The sequence below is a fragment of the Simochromis diagramma genome, unplaced genomic scaffold (genome assembly GCF_900408965.1).
Source record: "Simochromis diagramma unplaced genomic scaffold, fSimDia1.1 OVJJ01000308.1, whole genome shotgun sequence".
Classification (NCBI taxonomy): Eukaryota; Metazoa; Chordata; class Actinopteri; order Cichliformes; family Cichlidae; genus Simochromis; species Simochromis diagramma.
The window spans coordinates 3,482,539-3,496,487 of record NW_024386785.1 but is presented as its reverse complement, the minus strand read 5'-3'; the positions used below and the strand labels follow the sequence as shown (position 1 = coordinate 3,496,487).

Sequence of the window (13,949 nt, the reverse complement as noted above, 5' to 3'; positions counted from 1 at the left end):
TTAGCAAACCACGGATATGAATATTAGGTTTTCCTCTTTTTTGCGGTGGAGTGTGAAAGAGGTCACAGCAGGTGTGACTGATCAGTGTTTACTGGCTTTGAATGAGTCACTCTTTGTTTTAGTGAAACAGACTCATCTGTGAGCAAAATGAACACAGGACAGAGTCTGAGCTCCACTCAGTGTCATAAAGATTAAGGGAACGGACAAGTGAACACGTTTTAGACCACTCGAGTTTTTCTTCTGTTTCTGATTAGACTATTTGGGGATTTTATTATTTCTTTTAGAAAACTTTTTTAGAAAACTGAAAAAGTGCCTGAGATGATGTTTTTAAACCTTTTCCCCCGAAATCTCCCAAATATTCAGTTTATTATCAAATAAAAAAATGAAAAAACGCTGAAAGCCAAAAAACGAGGCGTCCTGTTCTCGACTATATCAGCTTTGTATGAGTCACACTTTACGCTTCCTGAAACTCAAGTTTCACTTTTTAAAGAGAAGTTTTGAACACAAATGGATGCTTGTTCTTTATGACCATTTAAAGCTCTGACATTAGAAAAAACTAATGTTTAGTGATGCGAGCGAGTGCAGCCTGAGGCTCATGCACCATCACCACAGAAGATACACGACAGGAAATATATGGTAAAAATTATCCTTTGATCAAAACAGTTTTGCTGGTTGGTGAGAAGCATCAGATTTATGTCTCGTATTGCTCATCTTCTGGTCAGGAGACTGTATGTCATGTGACCTTTGGTCCGCCGAGTCACTGATCATATTGTTTGTCTGATATTTGTCTGATAGAGTCTCTGTGCTGGTGGTCACGCCATGAATGGACTCTTGTCATGGATCAGCTACACTGCCCACAAAAACAGACACATTTACTCCACTGTATGCGTGTGAGTGTGTGTGTGTGTGAGTGTGTGTGAGTGTGTGTGTGTGTGTGTGTGTGTGAGTGTGAGTGTGTGTATGCGTGTGTGAGTGTGAGTTGTGAGTGTGTGTATGCGTGTGTGAGTGTGTGTGTGTGTGAGTGTGTGTGTGTGTGTGTGTGTGTGTGTGTGTGTGTGTGTGTGTGTGTGTGTGTGTGTGTGTGTGTGTGTGTGTGTGTGTGTGTGTGTGTGTGTGTGTGTGTTAAAGCCAGTGAAGTCAGATTAGCTGCTTCTGAAGAGATTAAAGCCCCAAACACAGAGGGGCTGTTAAAACCTGCCTACAGGCTCTAATCCGGGCTAATGGACGCACCCCCCAATCTCCACACACACTCGAAAAAGGAAGAAGGAAAAGATGGGAGGGGGGTGTTAAGGGCATTCCTTAATTTCTAAACACAAAGACCTCATTTGTTGAGGGTAAAATGGAAAAAAGGCGATGTGGAAGAACGAAAGGTCAAAAGAGAGGAAAGATGTTTCGAGGGGGAGGGAGCGGGGGCGTGAGAGCGAGATGGATGAAGATGGATGAGAAATGCCACAAAGAGAATCACAGACGACACTCAGAGCAAAGACAGACAGAGGAACTGAGAAAGAGCTAAATTCAGACTAATCTTATTTTCTGAACCCAGACCTCCATCTGACCTGCGGCTGAAACCTTTTAGTCCAAACTGCTCATTCTTTGATCCACTTGATAGACCTGCTGGGACAAATTCAGGTTGTCCTCCCAGTCTGCATGCTAACGTAGGGATGTAGACACCGAGGCTTGCCCGAGGGCCCAGAATTACTCTCAGTAACAACTTCAGTCAGAGCGCTTTTAAACAGGTTTAAACAGTCTCCGCTAAACAACCGCATCGTTCCTCTGACATGTTCTGCATGCAGAGCTGCTAAATGCTGCTCGGGACGTCAGAAAACGATTAATGGAGAATATTTATGTGAAAATATTTATTTATAAAAAGTCACAAAAAGTTGTGGAGAAACTGCCACAGAGTTTACGTTGATATTATTTTCAGAAATGCTGCGTAAAGTTTAATTTTTTGATGTGTGAAGAGTCTTTACCCATATCTGTAAAACTGGTGATATCATTTTTACCTCAAACACTCCAAAGATCACGCGTCTGGATCAACGCTTCGGTAAATGTTTGCTCCCAGCCTGGAAACTGTGACAGATGTTTACAGATGGGCCACATTTATGCCACTTGTTATATCTTTGCCCTTTTCATAACCTCTTATTAGTATATTGATCTTGTAAATGTAGATGAATAAACACGTCATCATTTTTGTGTCATAATTCAGAATCCAGGTTGATCAGACAGAGGCTGTCTGAATAATTTCAAATGCTTTTAACTGTATCAGGTGTGTCAGGTGGGCGAGTTTTGCTCCATCTGGATGAATAAGACTCACACAGGAGGCTCAGTGTGTGCCACATTGTTGGACAGCACCGAGCGCCCAGCACTCGCACACTCTGTAACTGCTGTCAGCTTCATATCATTTCTTATCAGCTGGCTCTCTGCAACGTACGGGTTGGTGTCATTATAGAAAACTATATTAAAGAATTTAAAGTGTCATAATGTTTGGATGATACAAAAAAAACCACAGAAATATTTTGATGAAGAAGTGATTTAATCACCACGTCACCAGCGGCGCACACAGGGTCAGTGCTGGTTTAATTTGGGCGTTTTTCTGTCAAAAATCAAATCAAATCAATGTTCTGCAGATATCGTTCACTTAGTTTCATAAATGTTGTCGACATTAAGACAAGAGGACAGTGAGTGTCAGTGTAATTAAAAAGAGCTGCTCCTAATTTCAACAATATATATGTACTTAATTTTTATTTTATACATTATTTAATTTAATTTAATGTATTTCATTGAGGGTAAAAACAAAAATCTCAGAAAGGCTTTCAGAAGAAAAGACGGGGAGGTTATGGTCTGATTGTGAAATAGAGAAACTTCATCATCTGCACAACTTAATATCATTAAAAATTCAGCGATCCGTCTGCAGTAAGGCGCTGCACACAGACACGAGTCTGTTTAAGGGAATTCCTGTCAGAAACACTTTAATAAGTTCAAACTCATTCACGAGAACAAAAAGCAGACGCAGAGCTGGAACTGAGCTCAGTCTGAAATGCATCGGTGCTGCTTCCTCTCCACTAAACATGACAGAAGACTGTTGAACTGAGTCTGAGGCAGGAAACAGTCGACTTTCAAAACACAGAAACGGATCAGCTCAGAGTGTCTTTTAAAGAAGACGTGCTGCAAAACAGTGGGAAGCTACTTTTTCATGTTACTGGCAGCAAAAACAAAAGATGGATATGTTTGTTCAAAGAACAGTAAAGGTTAAAAACATCATTTGTTAATTATTGCAGTCATATCTTGAGAACAGGGCTGTGCAGAGCGCTCCTTTCATGATGCATATTTTTTTCATGTGGCTGTCTGGAGGTAGTCTACTGTAAGTACAAAAGCCTGAATAAAAAATGCAGGCAGATGGTTTCAGTCAGTTTGACTGCTGCCAAAGATCTGGGGAGGGGAGAAAGAGAAAAGGGCTAAAAATCCTCCTACGCCACTCAGCCCTAAATATCCCTCCTCCTCCTCCTCCTCTCATCCCAGTCCAGGCTCCCTCTCACCTTCCACATCCTCTCATTTCTTCTGCTCTTTTTGGATTCAGGCTCTTCTGGGCTAAATCCTTCACCTCCCGTTTCACTCAAACTCTGCACCTTATCAACTTCCCCTCCTTCAGCTCTCCTTCCACCTCCTCTCTCTTATTCCTGCTCTCAGGTTCTGGCCTAATTTTAAGTGAGAAAACTCCACAATGCAGGCAAAGAATGACAAAGAGGCCTAAATGATGTTGCCATGAGGAAAAAGAGGAATTCCAGAGTAAACAGAAGCAAAGGACAAACACAGCTTTCTCTTCCTGCATTTTATCCCCCAATTCAGAGAGAAGTTGAGCTACAGGAAACACTTTTTTTTACACGTTTCTTGGTCATAAATGCTGATAAACTGAATATGTTCTTGGTTTTGGACCGCTAACTGGACAAACCAAAGACCCTGTTAACCTGGAAACAGCACCATTCAGCACCAGGCCATGGGCGGACAGCAGCCTGGAAGCTGGCATGGACACAAGATGGGAATTGCAGCTATCTTGTTTGGAGATATGAAGATCAGACTAAATCATTCCTGGCAGAGACTTTTAGCATGAAAGGAAGCGTGCTACAGAGCAGCAGTGAATAATTTAACACGATAATGTGGTATAGTGCAGCATTTCATTCAATATTCATAAAAACACACGGCTGCAGATGATTTATCAGATATTAAAAAGCTGAATCGGGTCAGACACTCCCTACAGATGGATTTACCTCCACACAAACATCACGAGTGAACATTTACTGACCCGAGCATGTTTGAGTCAAAAGGTGAAATCACAGACAGGAGGAAGTGCGCACCAACACCCACACATGTATGTACAGTGACACACAAACACTTGTCTAGTATCTCAGCACAGTCGCTCACACACTACCTGCCTTCCTATTATGTAAGACACCGTTAGCGCCTCCAGCCCTGATCTCCAACCCACTGACACACAGACACACACATTCATGGATGGAAACCCAGACACCAGCAGAAGCCTGGGATGCTTCAGTGTTAGTCCTACCTCTGCAGGTGTCTCCTCTTGATGTGTCTCCTCCTCTCAGGTTCCTCTCCGTGGCTCTTCTTCTAGCTCTGTATTGTTTCTCGGTCCAGTCCACCGACTTGTGCCTTTTCCTCCTGTCGTTTTTTGCACTGATGCTGCAGTGGTACAGAAAACACACCCTTCTGAGCTCTGCCTCTTCTCCCTCCCTCCTTCCCTCTCTGCTGCTCTCGGATTGGCTGCTTCACAGAGATGACATCAGCCTTTTTATTGTAGTCTCTCTCTCTCCCTCTCTCCCTCTCTCTCTCTCCGTATACCTCCTGCCCCTCCCTTCCTCTTTACCTCAAAGCCCCCCCCCCCCCATCCCCTATTTTTACCTCTCCATACTCTCTGTCTTTTATATTTATATTCCTTATATCCATTAATGCTGCTAATGGCTGAATCACAGAAGCACAAGCTCAGTATAAAAGCTTCCTATAGTCCAATAAGAGATGTTTGTTTGCCAGTACACTGGTCCATTAGAGAGGGAAGCCTTACAGTTTGGGTAAATATTTTAGATTTTTTAAAAATTATTTAAAATTATTTTTGAATTATGATATTTTAGACCAGCTCGATCAAAGCCCCTGAACCCTGAAATGGAAACATTGAAGATAATGGATGGATCCATGAAATTAGAGTTATTATATTCTTCTTCTTCCCTTTCTTTTTTTGGAGCACTATTCAGAATTGCAGGACAGAAGAGAGAGAATATGACCCTTTAAGTTCAGCTACACTAATGAATAGAAACTGAACTGAACTGATTAATTAGTAATTTGCATCTTCAGGGTCCTGAAAGTGAGTTTCTTGCTAAAGCTTGAATACGAGCAGTGCCGTCGGTGAAATAGCAGCTGGTTCTTGCTTTGCATGAACTCAGCAGGTTTAAAGACTGAAGCATTTTCGACCTGAGCCAGTGTGACCATATGACCGTGGGTTAGTCCAGTGGCATCGTTGGGACTTATGTCACAAGCCTCTAACAAAGGTTTGTATTGTTTGCTGATAACTGTAGATAAATGTGACTGCAGACATCAAGTCAACAAATTGGTGGGTGAAATTGTGTTACGCATGTCAGTGGGGTCCTGTTAGGGCAACCAATCAAAGGCGTGCTTATCAAAACACAACAAAGTGAATCTACTGTTGTTGTTTTATTAGTTTTATTTTTTATGCTGGCTGCTGGTGGTTATTGTCTCTGGAAGCAGGATTTACTCTGCTTGACTGTGATTACACTAGAATCTGTAGTTTAAGTGATTTTATGTTATTTCTTCTGCTTAATGCAGGTTTTAAAGTTAAAACTTGTTGTTAATCTTCAACTCTTTAAATAATTTCTCTTGTTTTAGTTTATTATGTCTTTGGGTAAATTGGCTATGTCATAGTTAAAAGGCAAACTCCCTTTAAAACCCTGAAAAATGTGTGACGTAACAGAGCAGTACCGCCCCTGAACTCACCACCAACAGCAGCTCACATTGTGCTTCTTCCATCTCCTTCCAGTCTGTCCAGATGCCTTCCCGCTCTGCTCCTCCTTCTCTTCCTCTCATAATTAGAATGGAGATTATGTTCTCTGGTCTCCAGATTATAAAACCCAGTGACATCCATGTGACATTTTGTTAACTGCCAAACAGAGCAGGCATCCAAAACACGCCCACACTTTCTCTGTGTGTGTGTTTGTGTGTGAAAGATAAATACAGAAAGAAGGATGTGAGAGGACAGATGGACGGGACCAGGCGTCAGTTTTTTAAGTGGTTTTCTTTAGCAGGAAGCTGGATATGGTGAAACAGTGATCGGTTAGTGTTTCTTTGTGTCTCATCGTTGCTGTGCTCTTCTCCATAGCTCTCCGACAGCTTAATATACACAAATCACAGTCAAACAATCTGCAAATCCCACAAAAACATTTAAAAGAAAAGAAAAACCTGCTTTGAAGAGGCCTGAGCATTATTAAGCCTGCAGCATGAGATCCTCCTCTTTAACAACCAGACTAAAACGCAGAAATGTAATAAAAAGCTAAAATAACTGACATTAAATAGCATAAAAGCTACACAAGCACACATAAGCAACGCATTTCTGATTTCTACGTGATTCATGCACTCAGTGAGGTTGAGTACGGTGCAGGTCTGCTTTTTACTCAGGCTACATGTGTGGTCCTGTGAAAATGTCACGTTGTGAGGCAAATTGTAACCTTACCAATCCCGGACGAGCCCCCATTGGTCACAAAGTGTATCAAGGACAGAAAGCAAGGTAAGCAGAGACTCCACACATGAAGTCAGCAAACTGAGTGATGCAAGGAAAGAGAGGAAGTCATTATGTCCTACAGGACTGTTGAAGGTAAAGTGCGAGACATGTTAAAGTTTGGATTATTCTTCTGTTACATTCTTTGGTAGCACTCATTGCACACACGTACTTGTGTAGCATTTCCTGTAGAATCTGCACAGAGAAGTGTTGAGAAAAACTGAAACCGAGCACATCAGGAACCAGGCTTCAGTTAGCTGTCAGGATAAAGTGTTTGATGGTCCCTCCCTCTGTGCTGCGCAGCCAGGACGACGACCTACAACGCACAACCTTTTGTTCTATATGGTTACACCAAACTCGTAAATCACTTCATGTAGCTGTATTTAACTGGGAATATGTGTATGCAGTCAAAACAGCAAATCTAAGAAGGGAGGTAAAAAAAGCTGAGACACAGCAAAGACTGCACAAAGCTAGCCGGCCTTTTCAATACCATCTAAAACATACACACAAAGGTTTGTCAGGGAACACCTGTTTGAACAGTGTTTGGACCTGCATGTGTGTCACAGCCTCGGGTACAAACAGATGTCACAGAAACTGCTTTAGCAAATTTGGGGTATTTCAGAATAATTTCTATTGTAATTTACTGTCCAGCAGCTGATGATTAGATTTAACCTTTTCAATCCTTAACTGTGTGTTAAAGAAGAAAAACACAAGAAGCATGTCTCTTTCTAAGAAAAGGGAACTGGACAGTTTTTGTATCACAGCAAGTTTCAGAAAACAAAGTTTCCAGGTTTAAATTCTCAGATGCAAACATGCAGACATGATAAAAATAAAAGGTGATTTCCAGAAGTTTAACATATTCATTTTAATACTGAAAAGGCCTTTCTTCCTCTCAGCCTGCTCTGTTAATGCTGAAATAATAATGAAGGACAGTCAGCTTACTGATGAAACGAGCGACAGAGCATTTCATATTCCATTATGAGGCAAACGTAAATGAGCACCGTCCTCGTGCTCGTTATAGTGTGAAGGTGCTTACACTCACTATTCAGACTAAATAATAATAATAAAGTACATATTGTGCTACATGAGCCAACAGCAGGTCCAGCTGAGCTGCAGGAAGATGCCTCACTGCTTAATTTAAATCAATTACAATTCAGTTTTATTTATATGGCACCAAAATCACAACAACAGTCACCCGAAGGCGCTTTATTTTGCAAGGTAAAGATTCTACAGCAATACAATATTATATTAATACTTATATATGTTTTAAATATGTTTTATCTGAGCTAATGTTTAATAAAAGTTTAACTTAATAGTGATGAGACTGGACCTGAGCAGGCTGAGCCTTCGTTATGCATCCCTTTGTGCACACAGTTACAGTAAATCACAAACTGACCGGATTTAAAGGAGCTTAAGCGAGAGAACGACCAAAGTTATGAATATTTCTTCTCAGAGTTTTCGATGTCTGTTTGTTCACAGACTGACACAGTGCTGTATAGAGCAGTGCTGCTACACGGCTGAACCGCAGTGGAAGTGTGAGCACCATCCAAACTGCTCTTTAGACAAAAACCAGGGTATTTCCAGATTCCCCCTCTTTCATTTTCATCTTCTGATCTCCTTCTGCTCAGAAAATTGAGTTTCCTCTCAAGCAGACAGCGGGCCCATTATCTCCTCCACCTCCTGCAGCTTCAGTTTGTCCCCTCCTCCCCCCGACTTCCATAGCCTTCCTCCATTTTCATGTCCTTAATTCGCTTAACCTGCAAGTGCGTGTGTGTGTGTGTGTGTGTGTGTGTGTGTGTGCGTGTGTGTGTGTGTGTGTGTGCATGCGTCTGAGAGCTGATGGTTAAGAGTCAAAGATCAATACAACAGATGAGGATCATTCCCTCTCATGTCCTTGTCTCATGTCTGGCATTGTCTGGGACATGTCATTAAAACACACACGCACACACACACACACACACACACACGCACACACACACACACACACACACACACACACACACACACACGCACGCACACACACACACACACACACACACACACACACACACACACACACACACAGGCTTTCTGTGTGGATACTGTTTACTGTAATTGCGACTCAACCTCTCAATACGGAACACCAACAACCTGCAGCACGTGTGCACACACACACACACACACACACACACACACACACACACACACACACACACACACACACACACACACACACACACTGGGATTAAAGACGTCCTGTCATCCGAAGTGTGAGGCTGAAGTGCAACAGAGAGAATGATGTCAGAATTTTAAAAGACAGCAGAAGCTGAGGAGCAGCACTGATGTCAGATGTGATCAAAGGAAAAAGTGAAAAGATGAATAAAGGTTAAAGTTTTATTCTATTACAATAAATCCTGTAAAGCAATCAGACCATCAGGATTATGAATTCTGCGTCTGCTGAAGCAGAAAAATAACATTTTAACCCTCTGGGGTCCAGGGTGTAATCGGCCATTTTTAACTACTTCTGATGTTTCCTCCACATTTCACCTTTAAAAACGATTTACTTTGTCTTGTTTGGTCTCATCAGCACAACCTGACGTGTCTGAATCTGCAGTCATGCTTTCATTTTGACTACTGTAGTAACACAACTGATCTAAAATCAGACAAAAAACATAAAATCAGAGTAGAAAAAGTGATTTTTTTTACTGTAACAACCACAAACATGTTTATTGAATCATATGTCATAACCTTAAATGTAAATATAAATTGTCAATTTTAAAATCCTATGCACAAGCTTTGTGAACAACAAAGTTATTTGCAGCCATTTACCTTTGACCTTGATCTTTTAAATAACGTCTTCCTCATGATGCACCGATGAAGCATCAGTGCAATCTCACACCTTCAGCAATCACATTAACGAGACAGACTGAATATGCAGCAGTCGTTTCTTGTCATTACTGACGGTCAGTGAATTCATGTGTCTGTCGTGTGTTTGTTAATATCACCGCCTATGATTAGAGGTGGAGTCTACAGCATATGACCAGTCACAGACATGAACATGTCTATTTGCAGAAGAGTGGCATGTCTAAGCTCATAACATGCTCAAAATCAAAAAAGCATGTGACTTGTTCATTAATTATTTTGAGTCAGTGGTTTTTTGTGACTTTAGACAGTCTCTACAAACTGTGGACCCTCTGTGCACCTCTGAGCTCTGCTGATGCCATTCTTGAGATTCCAGAGAACCAATGGAAGACGTTCTTATGTACTGATGTCGTAATCTCAAATCTATTCTGCGACAGAGCAGGATACATCTGCAGCACAAGTTACCACGGTGATGTTTCCATAAACAGGACAACCATGCACACTGAAAACAAGTGAGTGTGAAAAGAGGCAGCACAACTTCCTGCTCACTTTCTTTGGTTCCCAGTTCATCAGGATAGATCAGATACACCTGAGGGAAGAGCGCAGTGTGATGAACCATAAACAATAAACCCTGAACCTGGGCTATGAGAAGCACTGATGCCATAAAAACATTCTGATAAATAACAAGAGTCATCTGTTTTTTAAATGATTATTTTACTGGAGACTGTGAGCAGATTGTACCACTGCTGCTGCCTGTTTCCACGTGAGCAAAGGTCATCTACTCTTCGCTGGGCCTCGTCCTTTAGATGTCACAGTGAACAGTGCCATCTGGTGGTAAGTTAAAGCACTGCACACAGTGTGACACTGGTTGCACCCAACACGTCCCTATATTACGACATCGGAAAAATTAGAAACATGAGAACCGTTTGAAATGAATCTACACATGTACGTTCGTTTTACTTAAATCACTTTGGGAAACTATCTAACGTCATCAAAGCGCTGGTTAAAGTTGGGGTTAGGGCTGGAATACATGGAAGAGATGGCTGGTGTGTCCGCCGGAGCGTCATTTTTCTGGATTTCATCCATAACCCAGCGCGTAGCGTAAGAACGCAGACGATCACCTTTCGTGTTCCTCACGGACACCGAGGGACTTGACAGATCGTCATTATAGTGCACCTCGGAGTGAGAGCGGGCGTCTTAAATGATAAAATCCAGAATTAGATTTCTTCCTTTCTTAGAAATACAGTAAAAACATCTTCTGTTGTAAAAATCTCATCAACTTTCTAAAGTGTGTTTTCTGTTTGGGGCAGCACATCACACTGATGTAGCCACAGAGAATCATCAGCCTCCATCCAGCATCCTCCCCTGTCACACCACCCTGCTCACTATCCATCCTCCTCCTCTGTGGTCTTCCTCTTTTCCATCTTCATCATCCTTTGTTCAGTATCTCCACTACCCCCGAGTAGAGTTCAGAACATCTCAGCATGTCTTTGTTTTTATAACTGGTTATTCTAAACTGGCTGCATATGTGGATGTGAGCTTGTGTCAGCCTGCTCACACGAAGCCCTTTGTAAAGGAGGGAAACAGGTTTATTTCCGCTGCTGGAGCCTCTAGTGGACATTAGAGGAACTGCATCTTATTAATATTATTACAGATTACGGAGATGATGGTGATGATGATGAGGATTATAATAATCTCTGTAATCTTATATACAGAAGAATAGACTGAACTAGGATATTTATACATATATGTCCTAACTTTATCAAAGCAGCCTTTCAGAAATGCTGATATTCAACATTTAAATTAACACTGAAACTTTTTAAAGCCTTTCTTTGTCTCACTTCCCCGTTTCTTCCTCTCATGGTCTTCGGTAAAGTCACACAGAAACTTGTGGTTTGTGATGCAACTGAAACGGAACATTGTCTGGTTCCTCTTTTCTTTTTTCTTGAAAGAGGAGAAATAAATACTTCTTTTTTTACTTTTGTCTGGCAGCACGCAGTTAATCTTTGACATCCATCAGGTCACTGGCGAACCACTGAGTAACCCTCGGTGGTTCGCCAGTGACCTGATCAGGTTTTTCTTTGGCCACATCTTAAAAAAGAAGAAACTAGAAGACGATATCTTCACATTCTCATATTAAACTTTGTGGTTTTCTGTCACCTCCTGTGTGGGAATATCAAAAACAGGAAGCTGAACGTCCAGATTCAGGTTGTGGATAATAATTTATTACGGTGCCCACAGCCTGCGGGTTTTTTCCTGTTGCTGTTGCTCTCGGGTGGAGATGTGGCTGGTGTGTCCTTGCAGGTCGACCTGTAGGTGGAGTCTTTTCTCGGGTCTTCTATGCCTGCTGTGCATTGTTGAATGATTTCTTGGTATTCAAGGACCGGCTGGTTCTGCTGCTGTCTCTGTGATGGTGGTAAACACGCCTCCTTTCTAAATGCGTATTTTGTTCATGTCTCTCTGATCTTGTTTGCTCAGTTCGTTGGCTGAAGCCTGTCAGATATTCCCAACTTCTCTAACCTGCATCTCTACAAGGAGTTTAACTTACTGACTGTGGCTGTTTGACTCAGGTAGGTTGCAGAACTTACCTGCGACTCACCTGAAGTGCTCACTTTCCCTCTGGAATTCTATCTGCTGTCTGCTGCTCTTCTTCTATCCTAGTCAGGAACACAACCACTAAGACCTGAATCATTTTGCAGAACCAACAAGGTCACGTCAGTCTCACCTTGGATGTGTTTAAAGTCTCCTCTTCCCCCTCCAATACCACAAATATTTTTAATTGAAGCAGCTGGTTATATTTGGATTAGGATGAGGTTATTTTTTTGTAAACTACAGACTTCCATGAAATTTATAATTTGTTCAAATAAAAAAAACACAAACACAAGTGTGGATGCAAACTGTTTTCAGCTGAGAGAAGCAGAACATCAAATAAGCTCAGGCCAGAAGAGACTCAAACTACCAACCCAGTTCACATCTCACATCACAGGTTTCCAGTGATGACATCAGCAGGCAGAGAGGTGATGGTCAGATCCAAGGAACTTCAGCGCTGCGGGTCGAGCAGCGAAACATGGGTACATATCTGGGAACTGTTATAAAATATAATCCAAGTGCCTGTTTGCTAAGTATATTATATATTAGGTGTGTTACGACTTTCATCCGTAAATAAAGCCGCGGCCGGCTGAGTTGGTTGTGTCCCTGTGACGCGCCTCCAATAATCCATAATGAGTCGTACTTGTACTTTGCGCATTTATTTTAAGAACAAAACAAAAACAAACATTTGCGCTTTCAATCAATTTACAACTAGCGCATGGATTAACTGGTGTGCCAAAAAATGACGGTCAACAGAAAAGTTTGCCCACAAACCACTCACCCAACACACCTGCTGCAAACACCGACATCAGGTAAATAGACTGTGACCACACCCACATACCATCACCTGAGACGCAGGTAAAGCTATACACCTGTGCCACCAAAACAAAAAGGAAAAACATAAACATTGACTTTGGCTCTTACAAGGTGTACTTCCATGGTACATTAGTTCCTGTATGGCACTGCCATTAAATCTGTTCTTCTTACTTATTAATAACTTTGTAAAAAACACTTAAACTAAAATATTCTGTTTGCAAACTGAATTACACTTAACTGTTCAAATCTGTTTAAACTGTTTTAATCAACCGATTCGCACTACAACCTGGTTTGCTTCTTATCTGTAGTTATTTTTATTTAACTGAATAACTGTACAGTACTCTGTTTATAGTAACCACTGTCCTTAATGTAAATATGTAAGAAAAATTGTGTATGTTTCTGTCCTGTGTACTGTTTGTTTGTATATGTGTCTTTTTGGCTGCTGTTACAACCAAATTTCCCCTTGTGGGACAATTAAATGATTATTCTATTCTATTCTATTCTATTCTATTCTATTCAAAGTGCTGTAAAAACATAAACCTGCATACGATTTTGACTTCCTCGTATTGCAACGTGAACTTCTGCACCTGTGCAGTTTCTTCTTCATGTTTTGTTTTTGAAAATATTCTTACGGGACTCAGGTTAGAGCAGAAACAACTCAAACAAGCATCATCAGGCAGACAGTGGATAAATAAAAATGGAGTGTGACCAAATGCAAATAAAAATGCTGCAAAGGTTACTCATGATACAAATGAAAAGGTTAAAACAACCTCACAAAGACAGAAAACCTGAGTCCTTCTTGAAGTAAAGGAGGTCCACCCATGTGTGGCTGCTTGTTTACAGTAACTAGCTCTTACTTCCTCTTTTTAATCACTTCACTGAATGTTGTGTCAAATAGATTTAGAGA

The 13,949-nt window shown here is 41.3% G+C and overlaps 1 protein-coding gene across 6 annotated transcripts in view; it reads right to left on the bottom strand.

The window, feature by feature from the left end:
• LOC120728121 (neural cell adhesion molecule L1.1-like) overlaps window positions 1–13,949 on the bottom strand; it is a 589,469-nt gene that overhangs the window by 40,879 nt on the left and 534,641 nt on the right. For 5 of the 6 annotated variants that reach the window (XM_040022858.1, XM_040022859.1, XM_040022860.1 and 2 more), the window contains exon 1: window positions 4,562–4,745. The exons of the other annotated variant lie outside the window; for it this stretch is intronic. The gene's annotated coding sequence lies outside the window, so the exon portion shown is untranslated. Of the gene's footprint in view, window positions 1–4,561; window positions 4,746–13,949 lie in introns of those variants that run through there. 6 annotated transcript variants of the gene reach the window in all.